This window comes from Neomonachus schauinslandi, chromosome 11, assembly GCF_002201575.2.
Source record: "Neomonachus schauinslandi chromosome 11, ASM220157v2, whole genome shotgun sequence".
NCBI lineage: Eukaryota > Metazoa > Chordata > Mammalia > Carnivora > Phocidae > Neomonachus > Neomonachus schauinslandi.
The window spans coordinates 83,239,171-83,265,023 of NC_058413.1; the positions used below are offsets into that span (position 1 = coordinate 83,239,171).

The 25,853-nt window shown below is 38.7% G+C and overlaps 1 protein-coding gene across 1 annotated transcript in view; it reads left to right on the forward strand.

The window, feature by feature from the left end:
* Window positions 1-25,853, forward strand: part of OPCML (opioid binding protein/cell adhesion molecule like) — a 493,175-nt gene that overhangs the window by 250,109 nt on the left and 217,213 nt on the right. The gene's annotated exons all lie outside the window — the stretch shown is intronic.

A 25,853-nucleotide genomic window follows, 5' to 3' on the forward strand; every position in this document is an offset into this window, starting at 1 on the left:
TTTTATTTATTTGACAGAGAGAGGGAACACAAGCAGGGGGAGTGGGAAAGGGAGAAGCAGTCTTCCCGCTGAGCAGGGAGCCTGATGCGGGACTCTATCCCAGGATCCTGGGATCATGACCTGAGCTGAGGCAGACGCTTAAGGACTGAGCCACCCATGCGCCCCCTGGAGGGGTTTTTAAAATTTAGTATGGTGAACGCTGTGAATTGTGTAAGACTGTTGAATCACAGACCTGTACCTCTGAAACAAATAATACATTATATGTTAAAAAAAAAATAAAAAGATAGCAGGAAGGGAAAAATGAAGGGGGGGAAATTGGAGGGGGGCGGCGAACCATGAGAGACTATGGACTCTGAGAAACAAACGGAGAGTTCCGGGGGGGGGGGGATGGGTTAGCCTGGTGATGGGTATTAAAGAGGGCATGTACTGAATGGAGCACTGGGTGTTATATGCAAACAATGAATCATGGAACACTACTTCAAAAACTAATGATGTAATGTATGGTGATTAACATAACATAATTAAAAAAATTAGTTTTTGACAAGAATCATGAAAAAGAAATCACATTTCTCAGCTGAAAAGCAATAATATAGTAATTATTATATATGTTCTTTATCCAACAAGGGCAACATTTGACAATGTTTCTTTTAGGAATCCTCACAAACTTCCCTTCTGCTGAAGAAATAGGTGGTAGAATCATCCTAGGAAAAGTGAAAACCAGAATGGTTAAGTGACTTTGTGTGAATGGCCCAGCAAGCCATCTCTGGATTTGCAAAGTCTCTTAGAATGCATTACACATGAAATCACAGAGAGCTCAATTTGCAAAGCAAATTAGTAGAATATCTGTTTTATATAAAACATTTAACTTTAAAAAGTCTAGCCCTCTGCTTTTCAGAGTGAATGGAAGCAGTTGCCTGCAAAAGAAAGTGACTGATGTAAATTAGACTAGAGATATTACAAGAACCAAATCACTTTCTAAATACTCGGTACTTAGTACTTCAATTTGGAAGTTGATTTTGTGACAAACAGGAGAGTTGCTTTCAGATGGAAAACACCATGATAAGACATAAAATGGTGAGATTAAGATGGGAGAAGCTGATTTAAATATGAGTTTGGCTTTTAATTCCCTGAGTATTTGAGAGATTAAAAGGGAAAAAAAATAGAAAAGAAGAAATAAAAAAAATTTAGTTTTCTATGCTGAAGAAAGGTTATATTTTAAGTTTTGCAGAGAACATAGGATTTGTGTTAGGGATCTCAAATCGCAAATCAATGCTGCAGTACTTCTTGCTATCTAGATGAAAAAAAAAACATATCTATATATGTAGTTTAAGGGAGAGTAGTTTGTAAGAATGACATAAATTGAGAAGTAGAAGTCCAAGCCTTTAGCAGAGCATTCAAATCAAGAAAATATTTAGTATGGCAAAACTGGCCTTAATGGGATAAAGCTAAATCAAGGAAATTTGGTCTCATAGTGAGGGGGGAAATTTCTTAGCAGTGATGCAGAAGAGACAGTAAAATAATTCCCCAAGGGGATTGTCATTCTTTGTATTACTCAGTTTACCAAGTGTCTACAACATTCACAGATCCTATTTAAAATAGAATTACAGTTGACCCTTGAACAACATGGATTTGAACTGCATGGGTCCACTTATATGTGGACTTCTTTCAATAAATACAGTAGAGTACTGAAATCTATTTCTCTTCCTTATGATTTTCTTAATAACATTTTATTTTCTCTAGCTTACTTTATTATAAGAATACAGTATAGAATATATATAACATACAAAGTAAGTGTTAATCAACTGTTTGGGTTACCAGTAGGGGTTTCAGTCAATAGCAGGCTATTAGTAGTTAAGTTTTGGGGGGTTCAAAACTTTATGGGAATTTTTGAATGCACAGGGGATTGGTACTCCCGACCTCCATGTTGTTCAAGGGTCCACTGTAGCACTGTAGTTACAGTCTCTGTCCTGTGAATCTACAATATTTGTATGGCTGATGACACTGAAGTAGGCTTCAGCTAGCTGGAAATATCTTGGGGGACAAGTGAGTAGTATTGAAAAATACCCCTGATATCCAGAATGTGTATCTATCTTCCAGGCAGTCAGCAAATCTGCTTATAGGTCTGATTTTCTGCACTACAGCTTTTTGTCTCTGATCTCCTTCAAGAAGGAGTGTTCCCTTCTGAAAATGGGGTTTGAGTGGGAAGGAGACATCCTTGATGAACTTGTGGGTGATGTGTGTGTCCAGTCTAGGTAATCGTAAACATCCATATGAGAGAATTGAATACATAATGACATAACTATAAATTTTTAACAGTCTTAGAAACTTAGGGTAAATGGACTGCTTAAGGAACTCTCTTGAAACACTGGAGAATAAGAACAGAAAATGCCGCCGCCCCCCCCCCACCAAAGTGTTTTGAGTACCAAAGGAACTGGAATAATAAGAGATATCTACACGTTTGGTCTAGAGAATTCATGTGCTGGCTATAAATTGAAATTGTTCGCATAAAGAGCTTGGTGTTCTGGAACTTCACTTCTGGAGTAGGGGTTTGAAGAGGGGAAAAGTATTTGTCCAGCGAAGTCCCATCAGATTCCACCATTTGCAACTTAATGTGGAGTCCGTTTCGCTAGACTACAGTGTGTTTTCTCCACCTTCCTCAGTAGTTCCTCTGATGAAGACAGATCAGACTTTCATTGATTCAGCTAGTCCTGGCTTTCAGCTGAAAGCCTAGAAGATCATTCATTTTCCAATGCAAGACATTGCAATTTCTGTCTTCATTTTCAGTGTTATTGTATTTGGAATTGTCATGTTCCCCAAAGGCAAGTTGCACCGTCTGAGTTAGAATTGATGATCTGCATACATCTGCTTCGGGGAACCTGGGGCCAGCACCTGAAGGACAGCCTGATGCTGATCAACCAGAAATAGACCAGAAGGTTTGGAGAGAGATCACAGATGGACTAGAATCAAGGAATGGGTGGGCGGCTCTATAGGTTAGGTAGACAAGGAAATGAGAACAGGCGGGGAATGGGCATTAAGTGAACATGCCCCATGCCTGTGACTCAAAATAAATACCAACTAGAACAATGAGAGATGCCCAAAGGAAGTTGCTGTTCCTTTCAGGATCCCTTGTATAAAACCCGGAGTTACACCCTGCAGATGCCATTGAACCCCAGGCTAATTTAATGATTTACACTGTTGAGAAAGGATTAGTGTAACTTCCCATTTCGATGGTCTGTTCCTAATTTGCATCTTTAACAAGGTGGGATCCAAGCCAGGTTCTGTTCCTTTGTGTTTATTTTGCAGGAACTGTGTTTATTTCTGATAATTACAAATAAATCTTTCTTCCTTTACTCAACTTGACTGAATAAAAGATGTTGGGAGTATGTTAAATCCATAGCTAGAATAACTATCAAGAAAAGGAGAAGTAAAAATCCAATTATAACTCCTTCAAAAATGTAATTAATGTTTTCTCCCCAAAGAGGATAGTTGCTACATTTCATTCTAAAACATTTGTCTTCTTCTTTGTAGTTTCTTGCAGTTTGTCTAAGAAAAACTTACACCACAGGGAACAGTGACTCCAAACCAGGATGTCATGACCGGGTGTATCATGAAAAATGATAGAACTAGGGAAAATGTAGGTTAGAAAGAACTAGAAAAAGCCTGGACTTTAAATTTGATAAAGAAGTTTTCTGATTCATCTTCAAAGAACTCAGAAAACCAAAGCAAATCTCTCAAAGTTGACTAATTTTAAAGGTCTGTCAAACAAGCAGGGGGGAAATGTCATATATACTTCTGAATTCAGCTAAGACTGACACCAGTCAGAAGTATTTAAGAGCCATTTCAACGACCACAGAAACTGAAAGGGAAAATCCAGTTCTCATCTACTGCAGTAGACTTGGTGTAGGGGTGGTGGGGCAGGATGAAACCTCATTATGAGTGTTTCTTGGAGCAAGTCTAATCCAAAAATACTTAAAACTTCCATTGACAACAGGTAATTTAATCGGGTTTGGGCATTAAACCTGACATAAAATTTAAAATAAACCCTATATAAACACAAATATCACACAGGTAATTCCATTATCTTTTACAAGGTTAAGATGGATTAATAAGAGAGCTATTAGAACAGGGGAGCCTGTGACTTTTCAGTATCTAGTAGTTGTACTCCTCTTGAGCTCAAGCTGTTATTTATTTATTTTTTTCTGTATCTTTAAGACAAATAAATTCAAGTGAAGAAAATCAAACTGGGGGAGACATTCATCATTCTATAAGAGTGACCACAGAGTTATTTGTCTGGCTGTTTGTTGGTTTTTGAGAAATATGTATCAACAGCCAAACTCCATGTGAGAAGACTTTTGCCCATTTTTCTTTGCTGATTCTCTGTGTATAGATGTTATTCAGCACATAGTAGGCACTCAAGAAATATTTATTGAATTAAAGACTCTATTTTATAATCTTTATTTTCATAACAGGAATAGAGCCTTTTCTTATTTCTATTGAGGTAGAAAAATATAAAGTTCATAGAAGCCAACTAAGAAATTTAATTTAGATTTAATATCTTTGTCCCCTATGGAAATGGCTTAATTATGTTCTGTGTGTCAATATATGCTGTTTTATATTAAAATCATGGGGTGTAACATGAATGAGGGATAAATCATGAGTTTTATAGTCAAAGTAGCTCCACCACTTAGTAACTATATGACCTGGGGCAACACATCTGACCTTTCTGAGACTCAGTTTACTAATCTATAAAATAGGAGTAAAATCACCTGTCTCATAATTCTTGAAAGTATTCGTGTAAGGGATCTGAACAGTTTCTAGCACAGATACACTAAGGCCCTAAATCCTGACAAGAAGCTAACTTGGTTTTTATTATCATCAATATTAAATGGCTGGTTTCCCCTACTAGTTTATGATTCATTAGGGACAGATATGTCAAGTTCTTTATTTTTTATCTCTCCGTTGGTCACTGCTCTGCATTCTATAGCTGTGGAACACATATTTATTTACAAAACTGATTTTTGAAAATAGAGCTAAACAGCATTGTATTATTGGCTACTTAATGAAGGTTGGTGGAAACAGAAGAGCAGAATATTAAAAAGGTTTAATACTAGTGTAAAATTGGAGACAAACATTCAGAAAGAGACAACTCAGGGAGACAAAATAGAAGTAGCTGTGAATAGAACTTAGAATCACAGTCTATTAAACCTGCCAGGGATGCTTGATACAATGTAATACAACCTATCCTATCACACAGGGACTTGCCCAAGGACCCTCAGGGACCTGCTTTGCATTTTCACTGGGGCGGCTAACTAAGCCTATCCTCAATTTGGCACGTGTGTGCTTAATATCACTCTGAGGGACGAGATGTTCTACTTCCTAAAGATGAAAGAACAATGACAGGAACATTGGGCCATGGTAATTAGCAAATTGGGTTCACGAGTTCTGGCTCACAAACCTCTTTTACAAACTCCTCATTTTATTTTCACAACAGTTCAAGATGGGGGCACTACAGTTTTAAAGATATGGAAGTTGAGGTTGGAAAAAGTTATTTAACTTACCCAAGGTCATGCGCTTGATACCTGGTTAATGTGACTCTAAATGGCCTACTTTTTCCAGAATGAGAGCTGTATTTTCAGAGGTATGGATCATCTTAAGGTTTAAAAAACAAACCAACAGCCTGCTTTTTCTAAGAAAATTTCCTACCTATCAACTTCTACTTTTTTTTTTCTTTTTCATACAAGTCGATTCAATACCCCCATTAAAGCCGAGCATTATGTAGCTAAAAGCTCCTTCAACTAACTTAGATCTAAGTTGGGTGTTAAATTGACAGGAAAAATCACTTCTAGAATCAGAATGAACGAGTGTGAGGCTTACTTCTTTGGAGTGACCTTGAAGACATTGTTGTGTCCCTATTCCCGGTCTGTGTGATGGAGAATCTTTGCCAGGGTGGTGTGTATCAGCGAAAAGTTGAAGAGGTAAATGGCACCTTCAGGGCACAGTGTGAAAGAGGTCCACTCATCAGAAGGGCCTCTAGAACGGAAATTAGTACGAACATTTTCTCTGTTGATAATGGGAAGAAAATCGTCTTGGGGAGTGATCTTTTACTTTTACTTATGGCTGATTTAGGTCCTTTACGTAGGTCCTGGCCCAGAAAGTTCCCTTCTCTTCCTGGTTGCTCTCTCGAGGAAAGGTTAATTACCTCCTTAGCACCTCTTTATAGCTCTGTGAGCCCAACTGTGTAGGCAGACCTTGGCTCTGAACGCACTTTCTCAATATGCAGGTGCTTAATTAGTATCCCAAAGTTGATTGCTTTCTCTTAACTCAGATTCAGCTCCCTTTAGCAAGTGCTTTAAAGAGACTGGCCCCTTTTATTATACCTTACAAATATTTTTTTAAAAAAAGAGGAAATTATTTCAAAAAAAGATGGTGTGTTATAAACTGTAAGCAAGGTGTGGAGTTCTCCTCGTGGCCTTCCTCTGGACTACATGAGTTCCTGTGGTCTTTGCTGTCTTTTGTTAGTGACCCTGTCAGCTTAGATAAAAGCGCCACCAGAAAATGAGATTTGGGGGCCAGTCATTCAGCATCAAAACATGATGGACAGTTATCTGGCCTCACTCTCTTCTGGTTGCCTTGTCCTTCAGGCTTGGGAAGAACCCCCAGATTTCCAGGCATTCCTGGCTGATGAATCCCGGTGGTTTGGGAGTTTACTTGGCAGTATCAATGATGCTCTTTCTTCCCTAATGCCAGGCTGGCCCATTGCTTGCCTGCGAGCAGAGGCCACTGAGCACAGACAGGGAGGAAGCCCAGTGGCCTGGGAGGGAAAGCAGGCCGCCTCTGCTGCAGAATCGTCCATGTCAGGGGCAGCTGGTCAATATCATTAATGAAGCCCAGCACACACTGTCAGAGTGATTCAAGCGGGGGCCCAGCTAATAGGCCTCCAGAGCGGCCACTGACCAGTTTCTCTACTGGAATATAAAGAGCTTATCAACAGTGTTATCTGTATTGTTGACACTAAGTAAAATAATTCCTTGGAAAACTTCAAAATTAGTATTTAAGAATGAAGGATTGTTACAATTACAGCAAGATGGAGCCACTGCTGCTGCCCCAGCTCTCTGCTCCATGCATCTTCTCACTTGACTGCACTCAGAGCCGGGGCCCTGGTCTCTTTAAGGCTCCTGAACCTGAAATTTGTATTCTTTGGCTCTACTGAAGATGTATCAGGTCTGTCTTCGTGTAGGCAAAGGGAGTAGCTGCCTACACATGTAGGCTGTCTTAGAAACTCTCAAAAGACTGATTTTTCCTCCTATTTGGGAGGAAATCTTGCTCATTATTATCATTCCTTTTCACCAGGTAATTCTGATAATTGCCCAAAGAAGATCATTACTAAAATAAACAGGTTATCTGGATGTGGGTTAGTGAAAGAGACCCACACTAAGGTGCACATTAGGGCTGGTCTCCAAACACTGGGGTCCTTGCAGTGTTTGGAGACCAGCCCTAAGGGGATGGGTGAGAGGTGAGTCCATTATCCGATGGCTTGACCAAGACCATGCAGCTCCAGGGTTAAAGAAGAGAGGTTCAGAGCACTCCAAATGACCACACTTACACGTAAAATTGCAGCCCGTAGACCTGAACACATTCCTAAAAATGCATGGGTTTGTACAGTATTTTGAATCCGCAAAGGAAAAGAAAAATTGAAAGAAGAGGAAATTGAGACAAAGTTTTCCCTACTGTTGAGTCTGCTAAAAAATATGTATTTGAGGATGCACATCGCCTCCCCTGCTTCCCCAAACAGTTCCCTGGGATAAGCATCTAATAAAACTCACACGTTCACAACTGTAGCATGAATTTTGATTACCTGAAGACCAAATTAAAAAAGCAATAAGAATATCTCTTTCAATAATATCATCCTTCATGGTTTAAGCATGTTCTCCCCTTTTAATAATCACTTTATTGAAATATAGTTGATACACCATACAATTCATTCACTTAAAGTGTACGTTTCAATGTTTCTTAGTATGTTCACAGAATTGTGCGACTATCTATGCAATCCAATTTAGAACATTTCTGTCACCTGCCCAAATTAATGCCATATCTATTAGTGGTCAGTCTCCATTTCTGCCTACCTTCTCTTCCAACCAATTCATTCTCTGTCTCTATAGATTTGCCTATTCTGGACCTTTCATATAAATGAAGTCATACAATAGGTGGTCTTCTGAGACTGGCTTCTTTCACTTGGCATAATGTTTTCAAGGTTCATCCATATTAGAGTGTATCTTAGTATTCCATTCTTTTTTAATGGTAGAATAATATTACATCATATTGTATTTAATGGACATTTAGATTGTTTCTCCTTTTTCTCGGTGGTGAATAATGCTACATGAATATTCCTGTGCCAGGTTTTTGTGGACAAATGTGTTTCATTTCTCTTGGGTATATACCTAGTGGAATTGCGGGGTCATGTGGTAACTCATGTTTAACTTTCTGAGGAACTGCCACACTGTGTTCCAAAGCAGCTGCCTCATTTTACATTCCCACCAGCGGTGCAAAAGGGTTCCAGTTTCCCCACATGCTCTCCAACACTTGTGACTTTCCTTCTTTTTCTTTCTTCCTTTCTTCCTCACTCCCTCCCCTTCTTTCCTTCCTTCCTTCCTTCCTTCCTTTAATTATAGTCACTTTAGTGGGTATGAAGTGGTATTTCAGTACAATTTTGATTTAGATTTCTCTGATGACTAATGATTTCTCCATTCTTTTTATGTGTCTATTGGCTAAATAGTATATTTTCTTTAGAGAAATGTCTCTTCAGATCATTTTTAAAGGTTTTTTTTTCTGTTCAGTTGTAAGAGTTTTTGATATATTCTAGAAATAAGTCACTTATATATTATTTGAAAATATTTTCTCATATTCTATGGATTTTCTTTGACTTTCTGATTCTGTTCTCTGAAGTACAAAATTGTTTAATTTTAATGAAGTCCAGCTTGCTGTTTTTTTATTTGTTTGTGCTTTTGGTGTCACTTTTTGTTTTTTAAGATTTTATTTATTTATTTGACAGAGAGAGAGCAGGAGAGCACAAGCAGGGGAGAGAGGCAGAGGGAGAGGGAGAAGCAGGCTCTCCGCTGAACAGGAAGCCCGATGTGGGACTCAATCCCAGGACCCTGGGATCATGACCTGAGCCGAACGCAGTCGCTTAACCAACTGAGCCACCATGGTGTCACATTTAAAAAATAATTGCCTGGGGGCATCTAGGTGGCTTAGTCAGTTAAGCGTCTGATTCTTGATTTTAGCTCAGGTCATGATCTTAGGGTCAATGAGCTGGAGCTCCCTGTCTGGCTCTGTGCTAAGTGTGGAGCCTGCTTAAGATTCTCTCTCTCCCTTTGCCTCTGCCTCTCCCACCAACCCCCACCCCACTCTTGCTCTCTCTCTCAAAAAAAATTGCCTAATCCAAGGTTTTACACCTCTTTCTTCTAAGAGTTTTATAAATTCTTTTTTTAAAATTCCAGTACAGTTAACATACGGTGTTATATTAGTTTCAGGTGTACAATATGGCGATTCAACATTTCCATACATCACCTGGTGCTCATCACAACAAATGCCCTCCTTCATCCCCATCACCTATTTCACCCATCCCCCACCCACCTCCCTTCTGGTAATCATCAGTTTGTCTCTATAGCTAAGAGTCTGTTTTTTTTGTCTCTTTTTTCTTTGTTTATTTTGTTTCTTAAATTCCACATATGAGTGAAATCATAAGGTATTTGTCTTTCTTTGACTGACTTACTTTACTCAGCATTATTCCCTTTAGACACACCCACGTAGTTACAAATGGCAGGATTTCATTCTTTTTTATGGCTAAGCATTATTCCATTGTATATATCACATCTTCTTTATTCATTCATCTATCCATGGACACTTGGGCTGCTTCCATATCTTGGCTGTTGTAAACAATGCTGCAAAAAACATAGGGATGAATACATCTTTTCAAATTAGTATTTTTGTTTTCTTTGTGTAAATACTCAGGAGTAGAATTACTGGATCATGCGGTAATTCTGTTTTAAATTTTTTTGAGGAAACTCCATACTGTTTTCCACAATGGCTGTACCAGTGTTCATTCCCATCAATAGTACACAAGGGTTCCTTTCCTCTACATCCTCACCAACATTTATTGTTTCTTGTGTTTTTGATTTTAGTCATTCTGACAGGTGTGAGGTGATACCTCATTGTGGTTTGCATTTCCCTGATGATGAGTGATACTGAGCATCTTTTCATGTGCCTATTGGCCATCTGTATGTCTTCTTTGGAGAAATGTCTGTTCATGTCTTCTGCCCATTTTTAATTGGATTATTTGTGTTTATTTGGGGAGTTTTATAAGTTCTTTATATGGGTACTAACCCTTTTTTGGATATGTCATTTGCAAAAATCTCCCATTCCATATGATGCCTTTTAGTTTTGTTGATTGTTTCCCTTCTAGGATTTTTATGGTTTCAGGTCTCACATTCATGTCTTTAATCTATTTTGAGTTTATTTTTGTGTATGGTGTAAGAATGTGGTCCACTGTCATTCTTTTCCACGTGGCTGTCCAGTTTTTGCCAACACCATTTGTTGAAGAGACAGTCTTTTCCCATTGAATATTCTTTCCTGCTTTGTTGAAGATTAATTGACCACATAATTGTGGGTTTATTTCTCGGTTTTCTATTCTGTTCTATTGATCTACGTGTCTGTTTTTGTTTTAGTACCATACTCTCTTGCTACAGCTCTGTAGTATGACTTGAAGTCTGAAATGTGAAGGCTCCAGCTTCACTTTTCTTTTTCAAGGTTGCTTTAGCTATTCAAGATCTTTTGTGGTTCCATACAGATTTTAGGATTGTTTGTTCTAGCTCTGTGAAAAATGCTGTTGGTATTTTAATAGGGATTGTATTAAATGTGTAGATTTCTTTGGGTAGTGTAGACATCTTAACAATGCTTGTTCTTCCAATCCATGAAGATGGAATATCTTTCCATTTCTTTGTGTTGTCTTCAATTTCTTTTATCAGTGTTTTATACTTTTCAGAGTCCAGGTCTTTCACATCTTTGGGTAGGTTTATTTGTAGATATCTTATTATTTTTGTTGCAGTTGAAAATGGGATTATTTTCTTAATTTCTCTTTCTGCTGCTCATTATTGGTATATAGAAATGCAGTACATTTCTGTATATTGATTTTGTATCCTACAACTCTACTGAATTCATTTATTAGTTCTAGCAGTTTTTGGGTGGAGTCTACTGGGTTTTCTATATATAGTATCATGTCATCTGCAAATAATGAATGTTTTCCTTCTTCCTTACTGATTTGTATGCCTTTTATTTCTTTTTTCTTGTCTGATTGATGTGGCTAGGATTTTTGGTACTGCGTTGAATAAAAGTAGTGGAGAGTGGACATCCTTGTCTTATTCCTGACCTTAGGGGCAAAGCTCTCAGTTTTTCCACATTAAGGATGGTGTTAGCTGTGGGTTTTCATATATGGCCTTTATTATGATGAGGTATGTTTCCTTTAAATCCACTTAATTGAGGGTTTTTATCCTGAATGGATGTTGTACTTTGTCACGTGCTCTTTCTGCATCTCTTGAAATGATTGTATGGTTTTTAACCTTCCTCTTATTGATGTGATATATCACATTGATTGATTTGTGGAGATTGAACCACCCTTGAAACCCAGGAATAAATCCCACCTGATCATGGTGAATGATTTTTTAATGGATTGTTGCTTTTGGTTTGCTAATATTTTGTTGAGGATTTTTGTATCTATGTTCACCTGAGATATTGGCCTCTAGTGCTCATTTTTTGAAGCATCTTTATCTGGTTTTGGTATTTGGGTAATGTTGGTCTCATAGAGGAAGGTTTCCTTCCTCTTTTATTTTTTGGAATAGTTTGAAAAAATTGGTGTTAACTCTTGTTTAAATGTTGGTAGAATTCATGAGTGAAATCATCTGGTACTGGACATTTGTTGGCAGTTTTTTAATTCCTAGTACTTGGTTTGTTCAAATTTTCTATTTCTTCCTGATTCAGTTTTGGAAGGTTATGTTTCCAGGAATTTATCCATTTCTTCTAGGTTGTCCAATTTGTTGGCATATAATTTTTTATAATATTCTCTTATAATTATTGTATTTCTCTGGTGTCAATTGTTATTTCTGCTCTTTCATCTGATTTTATTTGAGTTCTCTCTCTCTCTGTTTTTTATGAGATTAGCTAAAGGTTTATCAATTTAGTTGATCTTTTCAAAGAACTAGCTTTGGGTTTTATTGATCTGGTGTTTTTTTTTTTTTTCTTTTTAGTTTCTAATATGTTTGTTTCTGCTCTATACTTTATTATTTCCTTCCTTCTACTGGCTTTGAGTTTTGTTTGTTATTCTTTTTCTAGCTTCTTTAGGTGTAAGATTAAGTTGTTTATTTGAGAGTTTTCTTCCTTCTTAGGATTGGCCTGTCTTGCTATAAACTTCCCTCATAGAACCTCTTTTGCTGCATCCTGAAGATTTTGAACCATTGTATTTTCATTTTCATTTTTCTCCATGTATTTTTTTTATTTTCTCTTTGATTTCTTCGTTGAGCCATTCATTGTTTAGTAGCATGTTATTTAACCTCCATATATTTGTGTTCTTTCTATATTTTTTTCTTGTGATTGATTTCTAGTTTCATAGCATTGTGGTCAGAAAAGATGCATGGCCTGACTTCAATCTTTTTGAATTTGTTGAGACTTGTTTTGTCGCCTCATATGTGATCCATTTTGGAGAATGTTCCATGTGCACTGAAAAGAATGTGTATTCTGCTCTTTTAGGACAGAATTTTCTCAATATATTTATTTGTTAGATCCATTTGATTACCTGTGTCATTCAGTGCCATTATTTCCTTGTCAATTTTCTGTCTGGATGATCTGTCTAGATTATCTATTGCTGTAAGTGGGGTCCCTTACTATTATTATATTACTATCAATTATTTCATTTATGTTTGTTATTAGCTGCTTTATGTCTGTGGGTGCTCCAATGTTGGGTGCATAAATATTTAAAATTGTTATATCTTTTTGTTGGATTGGTCCTTTTATGATTATATAGTGTCCTACTTTGTCTCTTTTTACAGTCTTTGTTTAAAGTCTATTTTTCCCAATATAAGTACTGCTACCCAGACTTTCTTTTCTGTTCCATTTGCATGATAAATTCTTTTCCATTCCTTTGTTTTCTTTCTTTTTTTTTTAAAGATATTTATTTATTTATTTATTTATTTATTTATTTATTTATTTGACACAGAGAGAAAGATAGTGAGAGGGAGAGCACAAGCAGGGGGGTTGCAGGCAGGCAGAGGGGGAAGCAGGCTCCCCGCTGAGCAAGGAGCCTGATGTGGGGCTCAATCCCAGGACCCTGGGATCATGACATGAGCCGAAGGCAGCTGCTTAACTGACTGAGCCACCCACGCTCCCCTCCTTCACTTTCAGTCTGCATGTGCCTTTAGGTCTGAAATGAATCTCTTGTAGGCAGCATATAGATGTGTCTTGTTTTTTATCCATTTGTCACCCTGTGTCTTTTGATTCAAACATTTAGTCCATTTCCATTCAAAGTAATTATTGATAGGTATGTACTATTCCCATTTTGTTGTTGTTGTTTTATGGTTGTTTTATAGTTCTTCTCTGTTCCTTTCTTCTTTTGCTCCTTCTCTCACAATTTGTTGGCTTTCTTTAGTGATATACGTGGATTCCTTTTTCTTTATTTTTTTCATATCTATTACCAGGTTTTGATTTGTGGTTACCATTAGGCTTGTATGTAACATCTAATGCATATAGCAGTCTGTATTAAGATGATTGTTGCTTAAGTTTGAACCCATTCTTTATTCCTCTCCTTCCCCCATGTTTTAGGTTTATGTTGTCATATTTTATATTCTTTTATTTTGTGAATCCTTTGACTGATTTTTATAGATATACTATTTTTACTGCTTTTATGCTTCCTACTTTTCTTACTCCTACCTGTGATCTTCTTTCCATTCAAAGAGTCACCTTTAACATTTCTTGCAGGGTGTGTTTAGTGGTCATGAATACTTTTAAATTTGTTTGTCTGGGAAACTCTTTATCTCTCCTTGTATTCTGAATTACAGCCTTGCTGGATAGAGTATTCTTGGCTTTGGGTTTTTGTTTTTGTTTTGTTTTTATGGTTTTCAGCACTTTAAATATGTCTTGCCATTACATTCTGGCCTGCAAAGTTTCTGCTGTAAAATGAGCTAATAGCCTATGGGGTTTCCCTCATATGTAATTATTTTCTTTTGCTACATTTAAAAGTCTCTTTTTATCACTAGTTTTTCCATTTTAATTACTATATGTCTTGGTGTGGACCCTCTTGGTTAATTTTGTTGTGGGCTCCCTTTGTCTCCTGTTTCCTTCCTCCAATTAGGGAAGTTCTCATCTATTATTTCTTCAAGTAAAATTTTTTGTGCCCTTTCCTTGGAACCCTATAATGCAAATGTTATTACACTTGAAGGTGTCACTGTGTTCCCTAAGTCTGTTTCCATTTATTATTATTTTTTCTCTCTCTTATTTAGCTTGACTAGTATTCATTACTCTGTCCTTCAGCTTGCTGATACATTCTTCTGCTTCCTCTAGTCTACTATTTATTCCATCTTGTGCATTTTTAATTTCAATTATTGAGTCTTCATCTCTGATTGGTTCTTTTTTATGTTTTCTACCTCTCTGTTAAGTGTCTCACCGAGGTTGTCCACTCTTTTTTCAAGTCCTGTGAGTATCTTTATGATCATTACTTTACATTCTCTGTCAAGCATATTACTTATCTCTGTTTCATTTAGCTGTCTTGCTGTGATTTTGTCCTGTTCTTTCATTTGGGACATACTCCTGTGTCTCCTTATTTTGTCTAATTCTCCGTGTCTGTTTCTATATGTTAGGAAAGTTAGCCATGTCTCTTGCTCTTGAAAGTGTCCCTGTGAAGAAGAGGTCCTGTAGTGCCCTATAACACAATGTCCCCTGTTCACCAGAATATGATACTTAAGGTGTCTTCTCGGGGCGCCTGGTGGCTCAGATGGTTAAGCATCTGCCTTCGGCTCGGGTCATGATCCCGGGGTCCTGGGATCGAGCCCCACATCCGGCTCCTGGCTCAGCAGGGAGCCTGCTTCTTTCTCTGCCTCTCCCCCTGCTCATGCTCTCTCTCTCTCTGTATCCCTGTGTCTCGAGTGAATAAATAAAATCTTTTTTTTTTTAATTTTTTTATTTATTTATCAGAGAGAGAGAATGGGAGACAGAGAGCATGAGAGGGGGAGGGTCAGAGGGAGAAGCAGACTCCCCGCCAAGCAGGGAGCCCGATGCGGGACTCGATCTAGGGACTCCAGAATCATGACCTGAGCCGAAGGCAGTCGCCCAACCAACTGAGCCACCCAGGCACCCCAAATAAAATCTTTAAAAAAAAAAAAAAAGGTGTCTCCTCTGTGTGTTGTGTGCATAATATTGTTGTGGCTGAGCTGCTTTGCCTCAGTCCAGTCATCTGTGGTGACTCTCTTTGCCTGTTGTGGGCAGGGTTTGGTTTCTGTGTTGTTAGTGGGCCAGCTTGGTCTCTCTTCTTGGAGAATATTGTTTAATCTACACACAAGAACTGACATATGAGTAGTAGCTTATTTTAAAATATAAATATAAAAAGCTTAACTTCAAAATGAAATAACTTAGAGTGAATAATATAATTTCTTTCATCTTCATGAAGGATTACCATAGGAAGAAGTACTGGATTTATTTGTGTTACAAGGGAGAGAGCTAGGACCAGTGGGTAGGCATTAGAGAGGTAGATTGCAACTCAGTATAAGAAAGTCTTTCAAAACCCAGGTAGTACACATTAGAATGAGCTCCTTGTTGGTTTAATAAACTTCTTTTCATAAGCTTCCTGAATCATCCATATAAAGTGAAAAATTTTACTCAGAAGTATGATCTTAAGAATGTAATAAACTTTAATAAAAAAACAGCCATTATCACCCATCAAGTTATCAAAAAGTGTTTTTGAAATTAATTTAATTTTATAAGGCAAAGGCAACCCCACCTTGGGTCTCCTGGAGTGTACACATGGATTTGGGGTGACATTTCATCTTTGTCAAGAGATCAGCAACTTAAACTGGCCTATTTTCCATTTAAAAAATACAAAACAAAGTAACTCTGATTATTCACTGGGGCTATCCCCCTGCCAAAAAAGTTCAGCCTTGAACTATGATGCCAGGTTTCCTCCAGGCCATCTGTTGGGCCTGGCTTAGCTTCCTGCAAATTTAAATGTTTCAGATGCTTTTGAATTTCTGTTCCCTAGATGGCCCTTCCACCCACAGCAAAATTACAAGCCTCTCTCACTATCTCTGCCTCTGCTCCCCCTCTTTGCTCTGACACTAAGGTTTCTCTTTTGGATTTACAACAATAAAATTTCTTCAGAGGTGAATGTGATGCCTTGAGGAGAATGTTAATGGACGTTTGCCTTTGTTCTTAATTAGATTCCTTCAAGGGAAAACCTCCTGGCCTGGTTTATTATCTAGCTTTGTCAGAGCTTGTCTGCTTTATCTAAACACTTTGAAGAAGTCTCTTTACCCATATACCGCCTGTATGCTTACAATATAGATTTTCATAATACCGGTCAATTGGAAAATGGTAGAAGTAAGTAGCACAGATAAAGGAATGCCTTAGGATAAATTGCTAATGGTTGAGAGGGAGGGAGGGAAGGAAGGAGAGAGAGAGAGCTTGAGAAGGAGGGAGAGGGAGTAGGGAAGGAAGTAAGAAAGGAAGGAAGGGAGGAAAGGAGGAAGGGAGGGAGGGAGGGAGAGAGGGTTACAGTGAAGCTTTACAGAATTACAGAGACCACTTCCCTTTGGACTCATACTTGTAGTTACTATTCAGTTTTTGGGCCAAACTCTGTTTCTGGGAAAATTTCAGATCTCTGTTTTGACAAGTCATCATAAGGTAAGAAAGTATGGATGGGAAAATTCTACCTTTTAGAGTTCTAAATGGTTAGTGACAAGTGTTTCTTCCTGTCTCCATCATAGTTCCCAATATCCAATGGTCAAGCAGATGTGACTTCCCCCTGAGGACACTCTCCCCCTTTTAAAACAGGCTCCTCTTATTTTCCCTAGCCCCCACTGTAGCATGAATGAGGCTAATAAACCTGGATTTAGTTGAGTTGCTTAATATGGTCTCTTGTTCATCAGTGTCATCTAGAACTCTTGCTCAGGTTCTTGACTCTTTCTGCTTACAAATTACTCTTGGTTGGTTTATTCCCTGAGTTTTGAAACCAGTCATATAGATAGTTTCCAATATTTGATATCCCACCCACCCCATCTCTCTTTGGTTTATTTCTCCCTATGTGCTTCACTATTGCATTACCACTGCCATCATCATCATCATCATCATCATCCATTTCCTTGTTCTGTTTTGTTTTATGAGCCTAAATTCTGAGCCTTGTCCATGTTCTCTAAGGTCAAGTCAAAGGTGTGAGTATACAGTTAACTGGCCCCAGTGTAAGAAAGGATGGAGCCACTCACTAGGGAATAAAGGCAAGTGTCTTAGGCAAAATGCAACTTATGAGCTTAAAACATTAACTTTATTATTAATAGTATGAATAATTGGAAGTATCAACAGGACAAATGACAATTAGGAATTTTTATTTTCTAAAACTTAACATATGAAGGCATAGAAAGAGCAATCTTTTGTTGTATGAAGGAGTGAAATCTAAGACCTTAGACTCTCTCATCCATCCCCCTTGTTCATTTGGCACATGAGTGATGGCAAAACTCTTGGTGAGCATTTTCAGAACGTCTCAGCCTGTTTTCTTTCTAAGTATGAACAAATAACAGTGACAGTTAAATCTAATAGGAAGCAGTGAAGCACCAAGCTAAGTATGTTGTCTTCTTCAGGACTGACTGGGTCTACCCTTTGTAGATAAGAATCAAGGCTTTGGTGAACATGGTGGGTGCAGGGCCCTGGAGGAACTTTATTGGTTTGGAAACAATTCTCAGTATCCTAATTACCTCCTGACGATGGCTGCAGAAAGCAAAGTGGAGGTCCTGCTGAGCTCCTTAGGTTGCTTCAAGTGACTTTGAAGCTACAATAAAATAACAAATATGTTATAAACAGCCTCAGCTTTATGGGTAGCTGCACATGCAGAGCAAAGAGGGAGGTGGAAGTGTCTGATTTAAGTCTCTTATTTCCAAGATCCCCAGCTACATAGTCCTTGATGAGGGGAAGAGATGGGCCTTTGGAAATGCATTAGATTGAGTATTTATAGGAACCCAGATGCACCAGTTGTCTCCCTTACGTATTACTGCCCTGATTCTTCAGTGCACAAGATGAATAATTTACCAAAAAGCACATGTAAGTATCTCTTTATTATTCATTATAATGAACTGAGACAGGAGTAATTCTCCACTCTGCTGGAATCCCCTAGGGCTTAACTTAACCAGACTGTGCTTGCTTTCCCACAGTTAATTTGAGTGGAAGAAAACTCTCTTTCGGACAGGTGGCCTATCTAAGACTTGTGCTAGGTGAGAGGTGTGATAAGAGGAGAGTGGGACATCTAGGACCACTGATGGCAAGGACAGTGGAAGGTTGGGTTTTAAGAGCAGATCTTTTGGGTGCCGAGTAATGAAGTGTTATAAAGGAGTTGTCAAAAATAACTGGGATCCTTAGTCAATGTGTGCTCGGAAAGTGCATGATTATTTTCAATATTCACCTGAATAGAACACAATTAAGAAGGCACATCCATTGGCTGAAAAGCATAAAGTAAATTAATTATATATGTTTTCAGCCAATCTACAGATTTATTCTTTCTCTCTTTCTCTTTATCTCATTTTTTCCCTTTTCCTTCTTTTCTCCCTCCTTCCCCTCCCCCTCTTTTTTCCTTCTCTATCCATTTATTTAAAATCCTTGGTAAGGAAACTCAGCCTTTCCACATAATGATGAATGAATAATTGGGTTTTCATGGCATACTTTCTCAAATTCTCTAAGCTAACAAGTGTCCATGAGAAGATGCTCCTCTATACGAAGCTCCATAAGTGCAGCCTGTATTAATATTTTGCACAAGTGTTTGGAGTACTATTGCATATATGTTTCTGCTCTTAACACATGAGTAAAATGGGGGAGGGCCAGAGAAATTCAGGTTGCTTTCAGGTCGGACTCCTATTCTTTTGGTTCCCTCTGAGCAATCCAGAGAGACCCAGGATTGAAGAATACCCTCTCCATCCCAGACTGGCAACCTGTGACACAGAACTCTAGCTGATATAAATTAAAAGCAGCAACTCTCTGGGCCTGCACTGGAACCATTTGCAAAAGTTAACCCTGTGACTTTATTGCCCCCAGGGAGTAGCTCTCTGGGCATCTTATGGCCCAAGGAAATAGTTTGCTTTCTATTTTATTTTTGTAAGGGGAGTTCATTCTCATAATCTATATAAAATAAGCCACTATTCTGGAAAATATGATTGGCTTATTAAAAATATTTGGTACATATTTTTGAACAGGCAGAGTTGACATTCTACAGGAGAAGACTTGTAAGAATGGAGAAGCACTGGAAAAAGTATCACTTCCTATCCCTCATCCTCCATCTGTCCCTGCCCATCTGTCTGTTTAATGAGGGTTTAATTTTTAAAAACTCAAATAAGGTTTTATTCTGATGTGTAGTCTGTTTAGGATGGCACAAGATGAATCAAACAAACTTATTGGCCTCCGAGTTGGCCGTGAAGCCACAATCACTTGAACACACACAATCTCTGCTTCCAAGCTTGAGACAGCATGGTCTATGGGCTGAGATCCAAAAAGGTGGATTCCCTACTTAATTTCCCAAACTTTATAACTGAGGTATGTGTATATTGGAAAATGAGCACTAAGGGATAGTCAAAATTATTATGTTTGGGGTATCATTATTCATTAGTTTTGAGTAATTACAGAAATATAATAGCAAACATTTATTAACTACTATGAACTCAGAATGGTGATGATAATAAAAGAATTCTTTACTTAATATTCACCGCAATCTATGATTTTAAATATTATTTCCACTTTATAAATTAGAAAACTAATTGCTCATAAAGGATCAGGAGTTTGGTAAATGCTAGTCCTGTGTTGGAATTAATATACCTCTTATTAAAATATTTATTCTCTTAACCACTATATTACATCGAAATCCTGTAGGATAGCATAGAAGCTCATCAATTTCCAGCATAGTTTTCGGCTTCATAAATAAGTCAGTCCTTTAGCAATTTCTGGTAAGTTTCACCTGAACCCAGAAGGGCAGGAGTTTGTTTATGAACAGTTCTGGAGAAAGAAGAATGACCTTTGAGGTTTTGCCTGTCTTTGGGATTCTGTGATCCCTTACATTATATGTGGGAAGGTATTTGCAGGAAAATCCATGGGCTGTAATTTCTGCCTTGCCAGAGTCTTTGCTCCCGCGATACTCATGCTGGGAGCCTGTGGCTGACTTGCTCCATTCTTCAAAAAGATATCAAGTTCCCCAGACTCTCTGCTTTTAATTTAAAATTTTAATTTATACTTTTCCATGGATGATACTGAGACAGACATGGCCGTGAGTAAATATGTCAGGATAATCTATTGAATGGGATTTAAACGGTGTGTGCTTGGGAAACGTTTTAATTTCATCTTGCTCACTTCTTTTGCCAACTATAATGAACAAATCATGAGGCTGAGTTTTGAAGCTGTTCAGGATGTGGAGGAAGGGACAGCAGAGTGGGAGCCAGGCGACAAATAAATAATGTGAATTGTTTTGGGTGGCTTCTCAAGGCATCCCTGACCAACCACAGGGCAGCCTCTGAAACAGCTGTCTCTGACAAGTGGGCAGGTGTGAGAGCAAATGCCCTTATTGCCTTTTACAACTCCACATGGAATTCTGCACCATGGGCAAGGACCAGAGGGGCCAGGGACATGGGGCTGCGTGATGGGAAAGGAGCGACTTTTATCATTCCTATCTTAAAAGACACTTTTTTTCTTCACCCAAGGGCTCTTTGCTTCTGAAACAGCTTCGCCTTATGTACTTTTAAAATAAAGTCGCAAGGAAGAAGATGAATAAAGAAGGCATCCCAGAGTCACATGGTGATTCGACTAGGAGAGATGATCATGCCCTGATTACTTTCCCAGTGCCCAGTTCTGGGGAGAGACCCTTTGTGAAAATCTGTACTTGTCCTTCATCTATCCTAAGATGCATCCTTACCACTGACTCTGAAAAACTCCTGCGCCAGCTAATGGTGTTTCCTTGGGCTAGAAGTGAAGTCTTTCGAATAATTACTCACTTTTCCTTAGTGCCCCGTAGTATCTGTGCAGTGTCTTAAAAGAATTGAATGCGTTGCCCTGAAGCTCTTGACTTGAAACAATCCATTCACCTGTGATCTTGCTGCCAGTATCCCACCACTCTCCTGTCCTGCAGCAATTCCATAGCTTGCATGCTTCAGTCTGCTCTAGTATCTGCTTCTTCTAGACCGAGGGTTGGCCTATTTGCACAATGAGGCTGCCTGAGAAAAGGACACTACCACCTCATGAGCTACTGGGGGCCTGTGAGCCAACTGAATTCTCTTGCAGGTGTGTCCAGTTGTATTGATTGATCTCTCAATTATGTATTTTTAGAAATACAAACAAATAATGCAATATATGTTAAGGAAAAAAAAAAAAGAAGAAGAAGGTAGCAGGAGGGGAAGAATAAAGCGGGGGAAATCAGAGGGGTAGACGAACTATGAGAGACGATGGACTCTGAAAAACAAACTGAGGGTTCTAGAGGGGAGGGGGGTGGGAGGATGGGTTAGCCTGGTGATGGGTATTGAGGAGGGCACATTCTGCATGGAGCACTGGGTGTTATGCACAAACAATGAATCATGGAACACTTCATCTAAAACTAATGATGTAATGTATGGGGATTAACATAAGAATAAAAAATAAATAAATAAATGAATAAAACTAAAAAATGCAAGTAAAAAAAAAAGAAATACAGCATTTTACCAACCACTGGTCATCAATCTAGAAACTAGCCCATCAACCACTGTGTCAACACACTGTGAACAAGTCCTGATAAAAATACAAAGTTAAAGTTGTCTCAGTGGCTTTAGCTGGGAAAATAAACCTTAGAGGGAAATGAAATCCTATTGTAGAGCTCTACATCGGTCAAGTACAGAATACTTCTGGAATGAGAAATTTTCAGAAAAAAAGGAAAATCATATTAGAAGTGAAAGAATCTAGAGGTAAACTGGAAAAGCAATGGATTGATTTGCTAGGTAGTGCAAAAATGTAAATCTCATGTAATTTCTGATCCATTAGCCAGCAGAATAACCTGTCTTGAAACTGGGTTCAAACAACCCTAAAGCAAACACCATTCTTTGTAGATTTGAAAATACAGAAAGGGAAGGCTTCAGAATGCCTTAGAAAATGATAAACAGATGGATTCAGTATCACTTAGTTAAATCAGCACACACTCCCAGATAATAAAAGTTGAATTATAGTTTTCCAAATGAAGCAACAGAGCTCCTTGACAGTAGTACTAGAGCAGGCTCTGTTTAAAGAATGCCGATTATTTGCCAGGTACAATTCTGACTCTTGCATGGGCATTACTTCATTAGGGCTCATAGTAATATTGAATAATGCTGTGAAGTAAATAGGTTCATCCTACTTCACAGGTGGGGAAATAAGGTTCTGAATGGTTAAACAAAAGGCTTGTTCTAGGGTCATCTGCTAGTAAGTAGCAGAGCCCTTATCTGTCTGATGCCAGGGCCCTCTCCTTATCATCATAATATACTGTGTCTACAATGCTTGGGTTACATATGTCACTGAAGCACATAAGAGAGCTCTTGACGCCTACCATCCTTCTCAATATTGTTAAGATCCACCTAGATGATCCACCTGGCCTCAAAGTTCGTTTAATACCTCATTGACAAGGGTCACGATTACAAGGTCACCAAATATTCCTATGTTCTCTCATGTACACTCTCTTTCATTCCAGCTCATTTACTCAAAGACCTTATTAAGTCTTCCAGTACATTGAACCCACCCAGTTCTCTCTATCCATTAGCCTCTCTTATCTTCTTCTTTTTTTACTCAATTATTTTTCAGTTCCTTTAATCCTCAGCTGCTTCTCTCTCACTCATCTGGCATGCTCCAACACTGGATGAACCCAGCCATCCACATTCTCTATGCCTATAGCAGAACAATGCTAGAGAATCTCTTCAAAGCTGGCAGAGTATTGTGGTGATAAATCCTTGGCCATCAACTACAAATGGAGCTTAGCACAGCCTGTGTAACTAGTAGAATACCCCAGTAATTTTGCTCTCATTTTCTGCAATAGCTATTTCACTTTGTCTTGCATCCTCCTTCCCCTATCTCCTACTCTCCCATTTACTTTCAGCTGATAATTTTGCCCTCTCCGTCTGAGAAAATAGAAACCATCACTCAGTAACCTCCTTGTTTTCTCATGACCAAATCCACAAACTTCCTGTGTTTCCACTATTTTTTCTCCTCTTAGGAGTCAACAGATGAAACACCCTTTTTTTCATGGGTTCTAGATCCGTAGTTTTTCACCTTTATAGTTATTTTCCTCTGTGAGCTATCCCCTTTCTCCAGCATCATCAGTTGTACCCATTCAATATGATCAGCCTCATCAGTATATACTTATATATTGGAATGTAAGAGGTCCTTGTCTTATTCACAGTTGCATCGTTAGTACCTAAAATTGGGCTGTGCAAAGTGTGGTCCCTAGCATACCAGTATAATTATAGAACTTGTTGGAAATGCAGAATGCTCTTCCCAACCCAGACCTAGTAAATTAATGAGATGCACAGGTAATTTGTGGGCATATAAAATTTTGAAAAGTCCTAACATCCAATAGGTGTTCAGTAAATATTTATAAAATGAATGAATAAGTGCCCAAGTGTTTCTAGTCTTAAAAGAAACAAACTAACAAAAACTGAAGAAAAACCTTCGGGAGACTCTCATGTCCTTGATGGCTCCATTTCTCTTTCTACCTTTGCTGCCAACATTCTTGAAAGCGTTGGCTGCAAATATTGTCAACAACACTTCACTGTCCATTCATGCCTTACTCCCTTTCTTCATTTCTGGCTCCCTCACCCCTTCCTTAGGTTGTGGACCCCTTTGTCATAAGACTCTTCTCTCATGTCTACAGGGATACAGTAGTTCTTCTGCTTCTTGTCCTGCTACAGTTCATTCTCCCATGGAAGTCCAGCATTTTCTCATAAAGGGCATCACTTAGATCATGGCATACCTCCACGCAAACATATCCAAGGATTCCCCGCAACAGCTAGAGTAAAATACAGACTTTTTACAGTACATATGTATACTCCTGGTCTCATGGAATCTATCAATTTTCCCATCTGCCTTGCTTGGGCCACAGTAGCATCCATTCTGTTCCTTACCTGTATCAACCTTTTCCTCAGAGCCTGCGCATCTGCCCTGTCCTCCACCTAAAATGTTCTCTGTAGCCATCACATGTGCCTGGTTGTTCTGTCTCAGTTTGCAACCTTAGGTTAATTGTTACTTGTTCAGAAAGGCCCATCTCTAGACTGTATATCTGAGCAGGGTTTCCCATGCCATCCCCTGTACATGACTGTACCAGCAACCAACCCAATTCAGTTTGTAATAAGTATACATGTGTTCTGGTGGTTTATTGATTGCATATTTCTCCCACCATCTGAAAATACCATGAGGGCAGAGACAGGGCCTAGTAGAGTGTCTGCCACTTATTAGGTACTTAATAAATATTTATGATGGGTGAATATAAATATTATGGGTGAATTTACACTTTTTATTATGTCTGTGAATGTGAAGAAGAGTATCTCTTTAATGCTCTTGTATTCCATCATTCACCTAAGATCATAAGAATCTTGAAGGCAGGCACTGGTCTCTTGATGGTTTTGGCTGCCATCTTTATTTTGGCCTTACCTCTGTCTCCTTGGGAAACTGATATACTTATCTTCTCAATACACTGTGAATTTACAGAATAACTTGAAGTCCGGGAAGAAGCCAGCTCAGTCATTCATTGTTTTGTTCAGAGAGCTTTCTCTTGCTTTTCTGCAGACCCTTTCTTTTCATAATTACATTTAGCTACCCTATGCTTTGCCTTCTGTTACCATGATAGGCATTTTCCTCCTCTGTCTTCCCGCAGCAAAGCTATTTAACCCCTTTTTGTGGGTGTAAGCAATTTCACCTCTCTGCAGAGCCATCTTTCCACATAAATCACTCCCTTCATTTTCCTTCATCCTATCAGATGCTCTGTTCTGAACTGCCTTCTGCCTGGCTGCCTCACTTGGGTGGTGAGGTGTGTGAAGCTGCTCTCTGCATTCAGGTAGATCCCTCGCTGTGCCTGTGGGGAAGAGAAGTTCCCCTTGCTTGCTTGGGGACACAATGAGCACCATTCTGATGGACTCATATATCATCGGTCATGGCTGAAACCACAACACATCATCATCCTGCAGCTGATTTTCTGCTTCAGGTGACACCATTTTCAGGATACCCCACACTTTCCTTAGTTTGGTTTGAAATGCTTTATTTTCTCAAGGGCCCATCCTGCATTTATATATTTTTTTTCCTTTACTGTGGATGACACCCCTCCCCCACTTACACACATACACTCATGCACACAAACAAACACATGCACCCTTTCTGTGTATTAATGTAACTCCCCAACTCCAGCTGCTGTTAGTGTGGCACCATCTTCCAGTTAGGGACAATCTGCAGATGTCATGTATCTGTCAGCCTTCGAAGTCAATCTCATGCTAGACTGAAATATTTCCATACCAGACCCTCTCTAAGGAGCTCTAATCCACCCCCCAACTCTTCTGCAGAAACTCTCATATATATTCTCCACCAATACCTTATCAGCA